Below are 12,733 nucleotides of genomic sequence, written 5' to 3'. Positions count from 1 at the left end.
GGAGTAAATCCCACTGATCTTAATAAACATGCAAATGATCAAACCTGTCCTTCTTCTCCCCTCCCCCTCCTTCCTGCTCTCATCCCCCTCCTCCCCTCTGCCCTCCCTCCTCCCCCTCCCCTCCCTCTTCCTCCTCCCCTCCCCATCCCCTGTGATCAGTTTCACCTAATGTAAGCATGATTGCAGGGGAGTAAATCCCACTGAACTCAATAAGCATGCAAATGATCAATCCATTCTTGGCAAACTTGCACAGGATCCCATTTCTTATCTCCTGGATTAAAAAGCAGAGAAATTCACTAATAGGCAAAAAAACCCTTGCTGTTTAAGAATGTACCTATAGCCCACACCTATTTCTATCAAACTTTAAAAAGCAGGGAAATTGGGCAGCTATAGTGAATGCATCAGGGGAGCATCAGACCTCCTCTCTGAGATATTGGACTGCCCTACAAATTGGTCAAAATGCAATCACAATTTGGGTTGGTCTTTTACAGTCCAATCCATTTGCTGTGTAGCTTGGAAGAATTTGGTAATGTGCCTCTCAGCATATGGTGAGTGGTGGCAACACCTGCAATCAGCCCAAATAATAGAAAGAAGACATGTGCTGTGCTGATATTGTTTTAGCAGGAAGGAAGCAATATTATTAAGACAGTTGATATAGTTTAGTGAAGTTTCCTATAGGAAATCATTTTCTTTTGCTTCTATTTCTGTGAATATGTGAAGTACAGCAACACTTTGCAAGTTTTACACTAAAAAAACTCCAATAGTGATTGTGGAATAATGGCACTGGCTATTCTGCAGAACAGTCTTCAGTGGACATCTGCAGTGTCTCAGTTTCCACATGATAAAACAGTGGGAGGTGAAATATATTCTAGCAAAATTCTAGGTGTGCTCTATGTTTTTAATTGACCATGCCCACCTTGCCTTAAATGAAGGGGTTTAAACATAGCAGGCTGAAAACATGCATCTTGGGCAGGGTAAGTTTCTGAACTACAACACCCATCATCCCTGACCGTTGGCTATGCTTCCTGGGGTTGATAGGAGTTGTCATCCAACAACATTTGGACAGCCACAGGTTCCCCATCCTTGCTTTATTATACAACCACGAGAGTGGCTGTATACTATAGCCAGCATGGATTTTTCACATTCTGCAATGTTAAATTGAAAATGCCTCCCATGCCATTCTGATGCTTCCCATAAGCTCATTTCAAAACAAAATCTTACAGTCCTGAACTCAGAAACGCTTGCTCAACAACCCTCTAAATTTTCATGGTGATACACAAAACAATCAGAGAGAATAGAGAGTTCAAAGTCTAAAGAGAGAGGAAAAAAACCCAGAGCCCTTTTGGACTTTTTTCTCTTGAGTTCTCATAATCTGTTGAAATTAATTAAAAAATCAGCCATGTTCACAGAGGAACTGGAATCCTGTTACTGACCTTGCCCCATACTCTGACCTTCATCTTCTGCAGTTTAAAAGTTTAAAAAAATCCCTGGCTGATTTTTAATTAATTTATTAACTTTTACATGGAACTGAATGATAGTGTTGGGCATGCTCAGTTTTTCCTATCCTAATCAAGATTGCATAGGAGTAAATCTGAACTCCTCTCTGAGATATTGTACTGCCCTACAAATTGGTCAACATGCAAACACCATTTGGGTTGGTCTTTCACAGTCCAATCCACTTGCTGTGTAGCTTGGAAGAATTTGGTAACATGTTCCTCGGAGCATATGGTGAGTGGTGGCAACACCTGCAATCAGCCCAAAGAATAGAAAGAAGACATGTGCTGTGCTGATCTTATTTTAGCAGGGAGGAAGCAACATTATTAAGACAGTTGATATAGTTGAGATGGTCACTTTGAATATGTCTGATTTCCTTTGCAATTTTAGTGAAGTTTCCTATAGGAAATCATTTTCTTTTGTTTCTATTTCTGTGAATATGTGAAGTACAGCAACTCTTTAGACTAAAAAAACTCCAAACATAATTGTGGAATAATGGCACTGACTTCTGCAGAATAGTCTCCAGTGGACCTCAGGAGTATCTCAATTTGCACAAGATAAAACAGTGGTAGGTGAAATATATTCTAGCAAAATTCTAGGTGTGCTCTATGTTTTTAATTGACTGTGCCCACCTTGCCTTAAATAAAGTGGTTTAAACTTAGCAGGCTGAAAACATGCATCCTCTTTTTTCCAACAGCTAGAGTCATTGCTGAAGTAGCAACATGTGGTAATCAGTCTGATTTTACATCAAACTGCAGTTTCAGATTCCACTGTTAATGCACCCAAAATAGAATAGAACATAACCTCCAATTTGAAACACAAAAGACTGTCTTCACCATCATATGACACTGACCAATAAAAAGGCTTTGAAATTAATAAAAATAAATTTGACATAGGTTTCTAGGATGAATAATGAGATAAATAAAATTTTCTAGATTAGATTCTCTAAGTAATCTAAGTAATCTCTAAGTAATCTCTAAGTAAGAACACCAACAAACATACAAACATGTAATTCTCCATCTTTGGAGATGGCAGGTGTTGCCACCACTCACCATATGCTCGCTTCCAAGCTACACAGCAAGTGGATTGGACCGGGAAAGACAAACCCAAATTGTGTTTGCATTTTGACAAATGTGTAGGGCAGTCCAATATCTCAGAGAGGAGGTCAGGTCTCCTGCTCCCCTGCTGCATTCACTATAGCTGCCCAATTTCCCTGCTTTTTAAAGTTTGATAGAAATATCTGTGGGCTACAGGAACATTTTTAAACTGCAAGTTTTTTTGCCTATTAGTGAATATAACACCATACAGTGGAACAGGGAGATGGGACAGCTGACAAGGTCCTGCATTATGTGCTGCCTTCAGCTGGCAACATATTTGGTTTTACCATTTTTTCACCTTCTCAACCTCAAGGTTAAACACTTGCCATTTCATATGGGTTCTAAGTATTTTGTCAGAAGCTCCAGATTGTGTACCTGAAAAGTAGCTGCAGAAATGCCATTAATTTACAGCTCTAAGGGACTTCCGGGAAGGGTGACTTCGCTTGTGCCTGCTTTTGAGACGGGCTCCCGCCTCACAAGAAGCTTATTCAGATATAAATCAGTCAGAACATTTTTTTTTTGACTGATAAAATTTCTCCCGGGCAGGGAGAAACGTAGAGATCAACCTCAAAAGCCTGTTTTTGCTGGGAGGACTGGATTTCATTAATTTATGAGAAAAGGTCCAGCCAACAATGCCGGACGGACTTCCGAACATGCTCTATCTGTTTTAAGCGATACGTTTATCTTTTCTTCAAAGAGAAAACAGACTAACAGGCAAGCACCCTTCTTTCTATTATTTTTCTTACTTGGTTTAAATTGTTGCAGCAAAAGGAGATTTGTCAGATTGATCGGCTTTGAAGAACTTCTGGTGAGCTATAACTCTTCTCTGTTATTCACGAAATTAACTGCTTATCTCTGTTTCTGTTGCAAAAAGCTGTCCTGGAAGTGCATTCTAAAGATAATAAACAGAAGAGGGATTTCTATTCCGAGGAAGGTTATATTGTTTGGGACTATTCTCTTTTTGGTCTATTTTATTTTGACGAATCTGCTTCTTCATGACGCCACTAACTGTTTTGATGCTGGGAACTAAATTTGTTTTGTATTCTTGAACATAGAGAGATAAGGCAGGCTGCTCTGTTTATACTGTGATGTCATCAAGCCTGGAATATTAACCCAATTGTTGCTGAAATAAGAAGTGGTTCTTCTTTATTTTTGTTTTGCTTTGTTTTCGTGGTTTTAAAAATGGCAACTAAGAAAGTGGCTGAGAATCTGGAAGTAATTATGTTTCAGAAAATAATGGATGAGATTGAAATAACGAAACAAACCCTGCGACAGGGTAGTAAGGAGCTGAAAATTGAACTGAGCAAAATGACGCAGGAGCTTAAAGGAATAGGGGATCCTGTGAGAGAGGAGAATGAGATCAGAGATGAGAAAAGAATAAATAAAGGGAAGATACAAGCCCTGGAGATTGGAACAAATGTGGAATTGGAAAAAGATCTGGAGTTTATGGATATTAGAAATAAAATCTACTGTTTGGAATTTAACGTTATCTCTGAAGAAATTAATGAAGATATTAGAGATAAAGTTATCAATGGCTTGGATAATCTTCTGGACTGGAATGACGTGATGGAGTTTGATACAGTGAAAATCTATGGAATTAACTGCAGCCATGTGACAATGGAAAAACTCTTAAGAGATGAGCCAGTGCATTTTGTAAAAAAGAAGAACAGAGATATGACTTTACAACAGCATTTCAGCAACTTATTCAGAATGGCTGGCAAGAAAATATTTGGGATAGAGGAAATTCCCATCAGACTCTTATTATATGACTATGGCTATGACAGCAAGATTATTATGGAATACTGATAATGGAAGATTGGACACTGAAATTACTGGACTTAACAGGACTATTGAAGATGGAAGATGAAATTAATAGGGATAATGGAATAATGGCTATTGAAATTATTGGACCTAACAGATTTTGATGAGATGGATTAATCGAAATGTTTATTTGGACTATGGTTATGACAATAAGATTATTATTATTATTAACGAGATGGATTAATCGATATGTTTATTTGGAGAAAAATTGATAGATATATTTCTTAAAGAATTGAAACCTCTCTTTGACTTTTTGTGGAAAGAATAAAGTAATGTTTATGAGATTTGATGATTAATTAAGATAACTACTGGAGGAAAGTGATTTTATAATATGATTTAAGAGACAGGATTGTTATATATTGTAGACTTATAACTGATTTGATTGGTGACAAATGGGAAGTCAACATTTTATTTTTTTGTTTAATCATTTTTGTTTTGTTTTGTTTTTTTGTCTTTGAATGTTTTATGACTTTGTTTTGTATGTTTTATGAAAATTTGAATAAAAATTATTGTAAAAAAAAAAAATTTACAGCTCTAAGGCCTGCTCAGAAATCTTGTGCTTATACCTAGCTGTAATGGCTTGCGATGGAGACCAAATATAGTAACGGCAGCATTATCTGTACGTATTCTGGAGTTCTGATTAACCATGAAAATATTCACTAATAAGCAAAAAAGCCTTGCGATTTATGAATGTACCTATAGCCAACAGATATTTCCATTGAAAAAGCAGGAAAATTAGGCAGCTATATTGAATGCACCAGGGGAGCAGGAGACCTGACCTGAGGAAGCAACAATATTAAAATTGTTAATAGCAGGTTTCCTGCTCCCCTGGTGCATTCACTATAGCTGCCCAATTTCCTTGCTTTTTAAAGTTTGATAGAAATATGCTTTGGCTATAGGTACATTCTTAAATCACAAGGTTTTTTTTTTCCTATTAGTGAATTTGTCTGCTTTTTAATCTGGGAGGTAAGAAAAGGGATCCTGTGCAAGTTTGCTGAGCATGGATTGATCATTTGCCTGCTTACTTGAGTTCAGTGGGATTTACTGCCCTGCAATCATGCTTAGGATAGGTGAAACTGACTTGGGGGAATGGAGAAAGGCGAGGGGTAGGGAGAAAGGGGGAGGGAAGAGGGAGGAGGAGGGGAGGAGATTGGGTGGGTGAGCAGTGGGCAAGGAAAAAGCCCCTTTACTTTCCAAAAGGAAAACATTGTGAAGAGTATCCTGGGAAGTATAGTTTGTGAAGGGTGCTGGAGTTGCTAGGAGATGCTCTATTCCCATCACAGCTACAATCACCAGAAGAGGGGTGACTGTTAAACCACTCTGGCCACTGGAGCTCTGTCAGGGGAATTGGAGTCTCCTAACAACTCTCAGCACCCTTCACAAACTACACTTCCCAGGATTCTTTGGGGGAAGCCATGACTGTTTAAAGTGAAATAAATGTCTGGCATGGGTGGGGCCCCTTGGTTAGCCAAGCCAAACAGCTGTGAGTCTGGCTTTTAGAACACTGACTGTTCTTACTGAGCATGCCTGGAGCTATAATAGACTGAAATGTGAAATTTCTTTAATTAATTAAAAATCAGACATGCATTTTTTAAAACCGTTTAACTGCAGAAGATGAAAATCAGAGTATGTGGCAAGGTCAGTAATAGGACTATAGGTACTCTGTGAATATGGCTGATTTTTAATTAATTTCAGCAAATTATGAGACCACTGACAGAAAAAAGTCCGACAGGGGTCTGGGTTTTTTTCTCTCTGACTGTTTTGTGTATCACCACGAAAACTTAGGGGGTTGTTTAGCAAGCATTTCTGAGTTCAGGACTATAAGTTTTGTAAGGTTTTCTTTCGAAATCAGCTTATGGGAAGGATCAGAATGGCATGAGGGTATTTTCAATTTATCATTGCGGAATGTGAAAAATCCACGCTGGCTATAGTATACAGCCACTCTCGTGGTTGTATAATAAAGCAAGGATGGGGAACCTGTGGCATGGGGGGTATTTTCAATTTAACATCGCGGAATGAGAAAAATCCATGCTGGCTATAGTACACCACACAGGGGGAGTGTCTTTTACTGGGGTGGATAGAGGTAGATTGTGTCCTAAATAAAAGGTGCGATTTCATTTTAACATACCTAACTGAAATCAGCGTCCCTTGGAAATCACTGTCTGAAGCTGTGTTGATCAGCCCAAGTACATCTTTTTTTAGTCTGCTGCATTAAGTTGCTGTATCTATCGAGCCCCATGTTCCATATGCTTTGGTTTGGTTACCTTGGTAACCAATCAAAACATTCCAGGGCTTTGCATTGTTAAGCTTGGCAGAACACAGTAAATTGCCACCTTCCAGACTATTTTGCCATTTGAGTGAAATTCTGGCAAACCCCTTTGTCATGTCCTTTGAACATAACTAAATGTGGATGAACACTTTGGAATAAAAAATGCCTTGTTTTCTTTTCTTTGTCTTTTGGGGATGAACAGCAGTGTGATTGTATGCATGTGGGGGGATTCTGTTACAAATTCACTGTGAATTTTCTCTCAGCAATTTGATTTTTGTCAAGCCTTATTGACTCATTCCTCTCCATTAGGCCTGCTATGATTCAGTTGTGCAGTAGACTTTGTGCAAAGGTAAGAAGCAAATGTGAGTTTGGACTAGGGTTGCCAGGTCAGAAGCATCCCGAAACCTGAGATTTTAGGGGTGGGCCCGAGTGATGTCATGGGGCGGGCCTGAGTGATGTCATGGGAGTGGGCCCGAGTGATGTCACAGGGCGGGCCCAAGTGATGCCATTAAGTATGATACATTAAGCATCAAACACAGTTGCTTGGAGCGTACAATTAAAAAAAATCTGACTGGAAATTAAGCTAGACATCTTAGCTAAAAGATGGAGCCTGGGTAGGGAACATTTAATCTAGCCTACTTGCTTTCAGCAAGAAGGGTTTACGTGCCTTCAGGCCAGTCCAGTCACCAGAAGCCCACTGGAGGAAGAAAGGAGCCTAGTGTTGTGGAGATGTTAGATGAGGGCATTCGGGAGTAAAGATGGATGCACCTGAAGGCTGCAATTCTAAACACACGTACTAAGGGACTAAGCCCCGCTAGAACTCAACAGGACTTCCTTCTGAGTTGATATAGTTTGGATTGTGCTGTTGGTAAAGCTTGACTAGGGATCCTCTGCAAAGACATTAATATCCAAGCAGGGTTGGCAACCCCCTGCCTGGAATGCCCTGCCCTTATCTTTTAACGTGGCTGCTCCAAACTTCTTTACAGATTTGACCCTTCATTTCAGAAAGAGGTCTGAGAAATGAGTAAGAGTAAGAAGATTCTCTACCCTTTCTGTCTGCATAGATGCTCTCATCCTTCCCCAGTGCCCAGCAGAAGCTCTGGGCCAGGCGGGACACAGTGACATCTCATAGAGGACACCCTCCCCTTTCAGGGGGTGTATGATTTGTCCTGTCCCCGAGCAGATTTTGGGGTGGGCACCCCCAGGTACTTATTTTTATTATTTTATGACATCATTATACATTTATGATAAATATCAGAAGCCTGATGATTTTGATTGCATATATGTATTGTTATTCTTGACGGGGAGAGTCCCCCAATCACAGTGATATATCATACAGGGTACCCCAACATATATTTTGGGGTTCAGATACATCTTAAGTTTGGTTTGAAGTTGCTGTAGCTGTCAACTCTTCTTTTTTAGTGTTTTGACCTTTCAAGCAAATAAGGAACTGGGAACTAGGAACCAACATCAGCGTCATATCAGTTAAATAGATTAAACAGTCGCGGGGGGGGCATCTGACATTTTGGTGTATATCTCGGGAACCAGACCACCTAGAAACTTAATTTTTTTTTAATTGAAGCTGAGAGTCCAGAGATTAGGGGGTGCTAGCCGGAGAGCCAGAGGGGCCCCCAAAAAACCAGAGACTCCGGCCAAAAAACGGAGACCTGGTAACCCTAGTTTGGACAGTTGTGTTCTGTTTTTATAGCCAGGCCACTTTCATCTCAGAATCTGATAGACCTGTGTAGTATGCAGAGGCTCAGTGGAAGTAAATCAGTTCTAAGAGGGTAAATTACCTGCTTGCCTTTTGCCTTGGAGTGAATGATTGGCAGGAGGAAATATAAGCAAACTAAGAGGCCCTGCTGAGCAGCAGCAAACAATTAACACGCCAAACATCAGGAATTTATCTGCAGTATGGATGCCACAAATTGTAGCCTTCTTTGGCTCCTAAAATGTTTTCACAAATTATAAATCTGAACTGAGCACAGGGGATTAAGCACATCTCTTTGTCATCTTCCTTCTCCATATAGCTTTACTGGGCCTTTCATGACACTCTCTGTGCAGATATGAAGGGAGGACTAGAGGAAGTGGGGAGAATCTTTCATACAATGGCTTCTATCCAACTAAGTTCTACTTCGAGTAGACCCACTGAAATGAATTGGCCTACGTTACTCATCTCTATTAATTTCAATTAGTCTACTCTTAGTATGACTAACATTGGGATACAACCCAATGTTGGCATTCCCTCTATGACTTATTTTATTTATTTAGGGTTGTATCCAACTAAATCGTTGTGTACAAGGAACAACTTTCTTCAGTGCAACAGAGTTTTCCCTCCCTCTCCTTCCCTTGCACTCCCACTGCTCTCAAATCTAAGAGGTGGGGAAAACCCCACGCAGATGGGGGGGAGGAGAGGGAGGGGAAATTCTGTTGCACTCACATAACTCACAGTAGTTTTGTTAGATACAACCCTTAGTTCACATATATACCACTTCATATTTCAACAGAAATGTCTAAGTGGTTTACAAATCCCCCCCCCAAAATCCCTATTCAAAATCGAACAATACTGCTGCTAGTAATCATAATAATTCCACATTTTAAATAACATAATAAATAAACACCCCAAAACAATGTACATAAGTAAAAAAAGTGTGTATGTTAGTACAGGACTTTCCCAACTGTGGTCTGTGGACCACCAGTGGTCCACAAGATTCATTCAGATGGGCCACGGGCCACGCCCTGTCTGTAAAAATACAATTCAAAATCAGACAGCATCTATGCATCTATACATTAGAATTGCTATAACAGGCACAACAATCATTAAGTGGTCTGCTGAGACCCTCAGAAATATTCAAGTGGTCCAGGGGGAAAATGTTTGGGGACCATTGCATTAGCATAAAAAAGAGACTTCTATATGAGTACATACATATAATGCATTTATTGAATTGAGACTATCTATGGATTAATGTATGACTGGCTGTCTGAAAATTTGAGTTTGAAAAACATAAAAACTAAAGAAAATTATGATCAAGAAAGATTGTTTAAAGTTTTGGAAAAGTGCCCTTTGGCCCTGGGTAAATGATATTTATTTTTATTACATTTGCATCCTGCCCTTGCAAAGGAGCAGCAAACATCAAAAAGTTAAAGTAATACAATTTAAAATAAAATGTATTTAAAATATTTATAAATGATCCAAAACATTTAGAACATCTGAAAACATGTAAAAGTGATAACATACTAATGTATAGTTTCTAGCTGCTAATTTCAAGATTGCCATGGGCAGTATCTATCAGCCATCAAATGCCTGAGTAAACAGGAATATCTTTACATTTCTCCTGAAAGTCAATAATGAGGAAGCAAGAGACACACCACACCAGGGAAGGCATTCCACAAGCAGGGAAACACTACCAAAAAGGCCCTGTCACAGGTCAATGGCAACTAGGCAGCAAGCAGAGGAGGCACCACCAACAGGGCCTCCCCTGCCAATTGTATGGCCCAAGATGGGTGATATTATCCAGTGACTGCTTCAACTCCCAACTTGATAAAACATGCGATGTGTGTGTGTTTTCTCACAGGGACCAGCATTGCCATTAGGCAAGCTGAGGTGGCAGGTTTGGGGGCATCATTTCAGAGGCAGCAAATAGTCACCTATTTTAATGTACTCTATTTCTTACCATCATGGGAGTGGCATTTGGATTTTCTGCCTCAGGCATCAAAAGATGTTGGGCAGTTCCAGATTTCTCATGAAATCTAATAGGTCATTAAATTAATTAATTACTTGTATTCATTTCTATAATCACAAACTCATATGTGTGTGTGTGATATGTGCCTTCAAGCCAGTTACGACTTATGGTGACCCTATGAACCAGTGACCTCCAATAGCATTTGTTATAAACCACCTTGTTCAGATCTTGTAAATTCAGGTCTGTGGCTTCCTTTATGGAATTAATCCATCTCTTGTTTGGTCTTCCTCTTTTTCTACTCCCTTCTGTTTTCGCCATCATTATTGTCTGTTCTAGTGAATCGTGTCTTCTCATTACGTGTCCAAAGTATGAAAACCTCAGTTTCATCATTTTAGCTTCTAGTGATAGTTCTGGTTTAATTTGTTCTAACACCCAACTATTTGTCTTTTTTGCGGTCCATAGTATCTCCAGAGCTCTCCTCCAACACCATATTTCAAATGAGTTGATTTTTCTTTTATCCTCTTTTTTCCACTGTCCAACTTTCACATCCATACATAGAGATTGGGAATACTATAGTCTGAATGATACTGACTTTGGGGTTTACTGATACATCTTTGCATCTGAGGACCTTTTCTAGTTCTCTGATAGGTGCCTTCCCCAGTCCTAGCCTTCTTCTGATTTCTTGACTATTGTCTCCATTTTGACTGTGCGAAGGTATTGATAATTATTGACAAGTTCAATGTCCTCATTGTTGACTTTAAAGTTACATAAATCTTCTGTTGTCATTACTTTAGTCTTCTTGACGTTCAGCTGTAGTCCTGCTTTTGTGCTTTCCTCTTTAAGTGTTATCAGCATTCTTTTCAAATCATTACTGGTTTCTGCTAGTAGTATGGCATCATCTGCATATCTTAAATTATTGATATTATTTCTCCCTCCAATTTTCACACTTCCTTCACCTTGGTCCAATCCCATTTTCTGTATGATATGTTCTGCGTATAGATTAAACAAATAGGGTGATAAAATACACCCCTGTCTCACACCCTTTCTGATGGGGAACCAGTCGGTTTCTCGATATTCTGTCCTTACAGTAGCCTCTTGTCCAGAGTATAGATTTGTGCATCAGAACAATCAGATGCTGTGGCACCCCCATTTCTTTTAAAGCTTTCCATTGCTTTTTGTGATCTACACAATCAAAGGCTTTGCTGTAATCTATGAAGCACAGGGTGATTTTCTTCTGAAATTCTTGGTCAGTTCCATTATCCAACATATGTTTGCAATATGATCTCTGGTACCTCTTCCCTTTCTAAATCCATCTTGGACATCTGACATTTTTTGCTCCATATATGGTAAGAGCCTTGATTGTAGAATCTTAAGGTAAAAAGCCTTAACAAGTTTGTACCAGATAAATGTAAAAATATTGTATTTCAGTTTTTATAGTCCAGAATAGAATTGCTTTCTCCCATTTCCCCCTTCTTTTACTTTATTAACATTTTTTTTTTAATTCTGGATCTGAACAGTGGCTGTTGTATTTGTTACTGCCATTGGAAACGCAATTTAAAAAAGAAAACCCCCAACTCATATAAAAGTAGGTCTATCAGGCTGACAAAATCTTAATGAATGAAAACCAAAGCAACATGACAAATAAAAGCAAAGCAAAATACATTACAGAAACAGAAGTATAAAATGGGCCATCTGACAAGAAGGTTATAAAAACAATGCATCTGGTTCATAAGAAGGCTTGCTGAAATAACTCAGTGCAGATGGTGCAAGCTTGATTTCTTTAGGAAGGGGGTCCCATAACTCTGATGCTAAAAAGCGTAATGTCTGACACTGAAAGGCATCATCAGGCATACCTCAGTGGCAGATTGCAAATATCAGGCAGGGATATAAGAAATAAGGCAATCGTTTTTATTTAAACATTGGTCCCAGGTTGTTTAGGACTATATAGACACTAATAGTAGACTATATAGACTAGGGTTGCCAGGTTCAGGGTCTGAGACTGATCCTGTATCTTTAGGAGAAGAGAAAGTCAGCCAAGTGCAGGTGTTCTTGCAACACTGTAATTGGAAAAACCACAAGGTGGAATTCTCCCTTCCCCTTGCACAACTTTTAAAGATACAGAAGACCTCTTGGTTGTCAGGCCTGGCCTCCAAGAGGTCTTCTGTATCTTTAAAAGTTGTGCAGGGGGATTACAGTGTTGCAAGAACACCTGCACTTGGCTGACTTTCTCTTCTCCTAAAGATACAGGATCAGTCTCAGGCCCTGAGCCTGGCAACCCTAATTTATAGACACTAATAGCCAGTGCAGGTCCTTTAACATAGGCATTATATGCTGTCAGTAGACAATAGCCAATAGCAACCAAGCTAGAG

This window comes from Rhineura floridana, chromosome 8, assembly GCF_030035675.1.
Source record: "Rhineura floridana isolate rRhiFlo1 chromosome 8, rRhiFlo1.hap2, whole genome shotgun sequence".
Lineage (NCBI taxonomy): Eukaryota > Metazoa > Chordata > Lepidosauria > Squamata > Rhineuridae > Rhineura > Rhineura floridana.
This window is presented reverse-complemented; position numbering follows the sequence as displayed.